The sequence below is a fragment of the Eumetopias jubatus genome, unplaced genomic scaffold, assembly GCF_037043125.1.
Source record: "Eumetopias jubatus isolate StellerSeaLion01/CBP00866 unplaced genomic scaffold, mEumJub1_p1.0 scaffold_1, whole genome shotgun sequence".
NCBI classification, from domain to species: domain Eukaryota; kingdom Metazoa; phylum Chordata; class Mammalia; order Carnivora; family Otariidae; genus Eumetopias; species Eumetopias jubatus.
Window position 1 is genome coordinate 125,974,194 of NW_028274807.1, and position 5,979 is coordinate 125,980,172.

Genomic DNA, 5,979 nt, shown 5'->3' on the forward strand with positions numbered 1-5,979 from the left:
TTTTATATGTGTGTACATAATTATATATAGAGATAGACTTGTGTATACACCTTCCACACACATTCTCACAGAGATACACGTGCTTAATGTATATTCTTGTTTTTCCTGCTCTCAAGTTGGAACTTGCATTGTGATAACAGTTTTGGAAATTCAAAAGTACTGCAACGTGTTGAAATAAGAAATACTTAATATTGTCAAAAAACTTGTGATTGTCTTGCCATCAATAAACTAATGCATAGATGTGTTCAACTACAGGCAAAAATAGCCATGGGAATATGTGCACCATTTCTCTCTATACTTATATGCATCGGTGTGCATGCCCATGTGGGCCAGTCCCTCCCACCATGGCACCCCGCCCCCCCGCCCCTGCCAAGTGGTGCTTGTTGGAAGAGTGCTTACTTACCTCGTGAGAATTTATAGGAGTCCACATTACAGCGTCCGGCCTGGTTGGCAGTGAGGCCCGTTGCTTTTGGCCTCTGGGACAGCCCCATTTGCTGGGATCTGCATTGGGTCCCAGTGAATGAATGTATGGTGGATTTTCATTTTCTTGGTACTAAAGAGTAGCTTTTCTTAAACATTCCTGTAAAAACAAAGGAGAAACTCCATTCCCTTCTCATGTGCACACATAGTTAAGGCACCACGAACATTTTCCAATTACAGCCTAGGAGCAGTAAGAGATGTGGAAGATGTCACATGGCTTGATGTGGCCTCGATGAGCCCTGTCTTCCTAGCATGTACACAAGGTCCTCTCTCGAGTCCAGGCTCTCCCCAGCCCTGCGGGCTTGAGGCGAGGGCAGTTGTCTCCTCTTGCCCTCCCGTCTTAGTGGTGCCAACGCCATTCCATGACCCTCCTTCTCTCGGGCCTGATTCCCACCCCTTACTTCCTGTCCTGTTGAGGTAGCCAGATCTCTTGCACAGAAGTGGGTTGGTTCCTTGGCTCTCATTCTGAGCAGGTGCCATCACTGTTCCTCTTGCTTGTAGGTAGTATCTTGACTTGGGAGTTAAGGTTCAGTAATAAAATGATCAGGTTCCCTTGAAGAAGAGGGGATGAAATTGCCTCCACATCCCCAGCGAGTGTGACGTCCCAGCTGAATCCAGATGGGCTAGACTGAGGCAAAGCCATCCTTCAGTCGCCTCCCTAAGGAGATGGCCAGAGTCATCTTCAGGCCCTTTTTCTTTTTTGGGGGGTGGGGAGTGTCTCAAAAGCTGTCAGTAAAGCCCCTATTCCACAGGTATCTGAAAAACAGCGTAAGATGCAGGAGCAGATAGCGGGTTTATAAATGCACACACGTGCCGGAGTGAGGGTGTGACGTCAGCAGCTTAAGTGTGAGAAGTGCAGCGTAGAGTCCGCGTCAGCAAGCCGGGCTGTTATGAGCGAGTCCCTCTAGGTCAGAGGCCTCCCTGCCATCACTGTCACCACTCTCTTCTGTCCGCATGCTCCCGGATCTGAGGGGCAAGGCCAGGTGGTTTGAGAGTCTCAGGCAACAGAAACAAGAACGAAAATGGCAGCAGCTAAGCGTACAGGCTTATCTTGAGTGCAGCGTCTCTGGCCTCTCGACGGCAAGCCGGTGCTGGGAGCCCCTGCCCTCAAGGACCAGCTGTGACAGAACGGCGCCGCTGGCTTCGGTGTCCTGCAGGCACAGCAGCCTCATTCCTTCACACGGCAGAAGGCAGCTGAGGGTGTCAGGATGTGAGGACAGGTAGCCAAGGACCGAGTCCCATCCGAGCCACGTGAGGGGCAGCCGAGCAGAGAAGTTTTTGTGCATCCACCAAGCAGGGCTGTATGCTCACTAATTTCCAAACTACCTCTCCCCCGAGCATGTGAGGCATCCCCCCTAGCTACGGCAGCATGACGCGGCGGTCTCACAACCCTTCCTGTCTCAGAGGCAGGAAGACTGAGGCAGAGAAGGGCCACTTGCTTCTGGTCACGCAGCAAGCCAGAAGTGGTCAGAGGCAAGGTGTTTCCATTCTTCAGCCATCGCCAACCTGGGTGTGCAGATGGGACCGTGCATTTGCACGTAAAGGGCTGCTGGGCACGGGTGCTCCTCAGACCACCTCTACTCTGGTTAGGACTCTGGCCAGCGTAGCTCAGTGAGCTGGGAGAGAATGCATGGCCATTTCACGCCCCTCCATTGCCAAGAAGGGCCAGTCCCCAAGCCCACTCTGATCATCATGGGCACCCACAGACCAGGGCACCCTTTTGAGTTTTTGTCTGAAATGAACTATCTAGGTGTTCCAAAACCTTGGGCTCTCATGTGTAAACTCTCTGGCGCCAGATCCCTGCGTGGCTGACACTCCCTGCAGGGCATGGCTTATCCTTGCAGTGGGGTTTGGAAACTTCCTTCCAGTGGGAAGCCTCCAGACGCGGAAGGCCAGCTTGCATCGTGTGGTGTGTCAGCTTGTCCCCTCACGTACCTGCACCCATCCCCTTGAAAGTGGTTGGCCATGAGGAGCACAGAGGGTGGCATTTCCATCGCTGACTGGCTCAGCAGGCATAAACGGCCACATTGACTTTACATAAAACTGTGTAAAATGTGGAAGACTCAGCATGTTGATCAAACAATAAACTGTCCTGATTCTCAACACAAAACATCTTGTCCAGTGTTTCTAAGTGGTGCAGTCATATATGGGGGGCCGGGGGAGAGGGGGAGGGCTGCGCAAAAACAGATTTCCTCGTGTGCCTGCTCCACAAACCCTCATCCCGTCTGGGGGCCAGGCCTGCCACCCAGAGCCCTCTGCTTCCTCCTCTTCACCAGGGCTCTCCACAGCCTCAGACACACTGATGAGGTGAAACGGTCACTCATTTCCATCACTCTGCCTAAAGGCTCATGGAAAGGGAAGCCCCAGGCTGAACGGAGACTCAGGGCTGTGTGATAACCTCTGTCATCCCTGGTCTCCACTTGCCAAGGCTGGGGGTTTTGAAGGGTGGGTGCAGGGACTGAATCTCTCTCCCTTCTGGTGGTCTCCAGAAAGCCATTTAAAGAATTTAAGGTGAGGGCGCCTGGGTGGCTCAGTCGGTTAAGCGACTGCCTTCAGCTCAGGTCATGATCCTGGAGTCCCGGGATCGAGTCCCGCGTCGGGCTCCCTGCTCGGCGGGGAGTCTGCTTCTCCCTCTGACCCTCTTCCCTCTCGTGCTATCTCTCATTCTCTCTCTCTCAAATAAATAAATAAAATCTTTTAAAAAAAAAAAAAAAGAATTTAAGGTGAACCATAATCATCCTCCAGGTGACACCCAGCAGCCACATCCCACTTCCTGCTTCTCCCCACACTAATTAGGGAACATCCCTGAGAGGCCCCTTCAGGTGTGAATCATCTCCGGACTAAAAGACGCCCTGAAGGCCTGGACAGTTGTGGGACCAATCGAGAGAGGACACAAAGGCCAAGATCAGGCCCAGAACTGCTCTGGCCTGAGAATGCTGGGAATCCTGGAGCTACGGAGTAAGCCAAGTTCACCAGGTCTCATTCTTCTTCGAGTTCAACCTCACTACCTATCTTTCCCTTTCAAAGGTTCTAAAGTTTCTGGAACACCCCCCATCTGCCACCTCTAAATTAGGAGGGACAGGAAATAGATGTTCTGCCCACTAAGCCTAACGTCTCTGGCTGCCAGATGTATAATGAGGTAGAGGAGGGTCCAGGGGATGTCAAGGGGCAGAGGACTGACAGCCCAAGTGCACACACTTGTACAAACCAGACTGAAGCCAGGGGCAAGCTGTTCCAAGCCCACAACCATTTCCCAAGATTCCCGTGCTCAGGATGACAGGACTTGAGCTAGCAAGGGGAGGGAATAATGTAGGACACAGCACTGACACACACAGCCCTCCAGCAGCCCCGGCCCTTGCCAGAAGAACGGAGCCCCCTGGGATTCCCCAGACACAAACGTGAAGATGACAGAAGGGGTGGTGAATGACCTGTCCGACGTGCCCCGCGTGGCACTGAAGGATGCTGCTCCGGGGGGGTTTCCTTATCACTGCAGCTGCGTTTGTGTCCCGTGAGCAAGAGTGGAGAAAGGGGCTTTAATAATCCTATGCTAACCTCAAATTCAGAAATGCCAAAATAAGTATGCCGATAAATATACCAAAAATACCACAAAAACACACATTTCAGTTGAACACAATAATCTTAAGTCAACGGAACACTAAGTGCCTCCCACGTATCAGGACCCCAGGGAGACACGGATCCCAGGAGGCACTGAGACAGAAGCCACGGGAAGAGGTAAGTGGCACGCCCCACTAACAACAGCTGTTGTTGACTCGGACCCCAGCAAATGGGCAGGTACCTGGCAGTGGAGGGACTACCAAGGCCTCAGAACCCTTGGCAAAGGGCTTGAAAAAAGAGCTGGAATAAACAGTAGGGCCAGCACCCCGACCCCTCATTCTGCACGCATGCTCCACACCCTGTGGAAGACCCCATTCCAGAAGCAGTGGCGTGCCCAGGAAACATTCATCGCAGCCACCTCCCTATAATGGCACCTCTCCCTTAGCAAGGAACGGGGTCATTCGTATCAGGTGGCAGCTGGCCCGTGAGCAAGTGGTGGGACCCACACACACCCAGGGGCCCAGACACCGTTGTGTTCCCAAGGAACTGTTGCAGGCCACAACAGTCGCATCTGTGACCCACAGCTGTGCCTTGTCTGCCAGTCCCCATGACTCCTCTCTCCCCACACTTGCCTCCCATCTCATGGAGAAATGGGACTACTTTGGCTGAAGGACTTCAGGGCCACAAGAGGATACCAACAGACTAGAGAACACACAGGAACTCTCGAAACCCCTTCCCAGCACCCAAGGACTGGTCACCATGATCTCATCCTGGCCCAAACGCACAATGGGATGACTAGCACGGCAGTAGGAAGTAGGATGAGAGAACCCGGGAGGTGCTCTCACCTGCTTGCTTACTTCATACCCTGTGAGAAAAACTAAACAGGGCGTGTGGCTCAAAGGACTTAAAAACCAGGCCTACTGAAGGCACATGTGATACTCCAGGGCAGGTGACTAAGGAAGGTGCTCCTAGGAGCCCCATGTGCCTGGTACAGGGCACACTGAGCACGCAGACTCGAGACCACACCAGATCTGCCACTGAGTTCAGTGTTTAGGAGCAGGGTCCTCAGAACAGCTGTCTGACGGGCATCACAGATCATTCTGATGCACACCAGTGTCTGAGAATCACTGTTTGAGAGAGAACTTTACTTTTTTGGTGTATTACAGCTTCCCCCAGTAAAGAAAACAATTTATTAACCAGAAAAAAACAAAATGAAGCTAAGAGAACACATGTCTCTTAACAGAAGTGTCAAGCCACTGATTTTTGTTCACATGAGCACCTACTGTGACTATGTGAATGTGTCACATTCATCACAATCTCCGTTGATTTCTGGTTCGTTATTCTTACCTGTCTCCTTGAATTACTGCTGGCTAATAAGGAAAGGACAAAAACTAAGAATCCAAAGGATGGTAAGAACACGAGCAGCAATGAGGCTTTCGAATAAGAACTCTGCCAGGGTCAAGGCCCAATGTCTTCTCCATTTCCGCCTGCACTTCCTCCACAGGTGAGCAGCAAGGCGTATGATCTAGGGTTGGGGGCTGGAGGGCTCTCGAGCAGAGCTAGGGTGATCCACAGGAAGGGGGGAAGGCAGAGGCAGGCTTGGGCTGTAGTGCACACACAGGGGGACACACTAATCTTGGTATGTTTTCGGCTCCATGCTTCTATTCTTTGACTCTCACAGCCAGGTGAGGTGCCCCTGCCGCACGCTGAGGACCCCGAGCTCCTCTCCTGTCATGGCTCTGACCACACTGTTCTGGGACTAGCTTCTCCCTCACCCAGAGCTACCCTTGTCCCCTCTGAAGCTTTAGTGGGGCTTGTCCCTGAGTGTGTGAAGTAGGGACAGCAGTTTGTTCCTGTGTACGCTGCAATCTTCAGGCCCTGGAAACGTGGAACTCGGCCTGCACCCTAACACATGCTCCCAGTTGTACTCACTCTACCATTCCA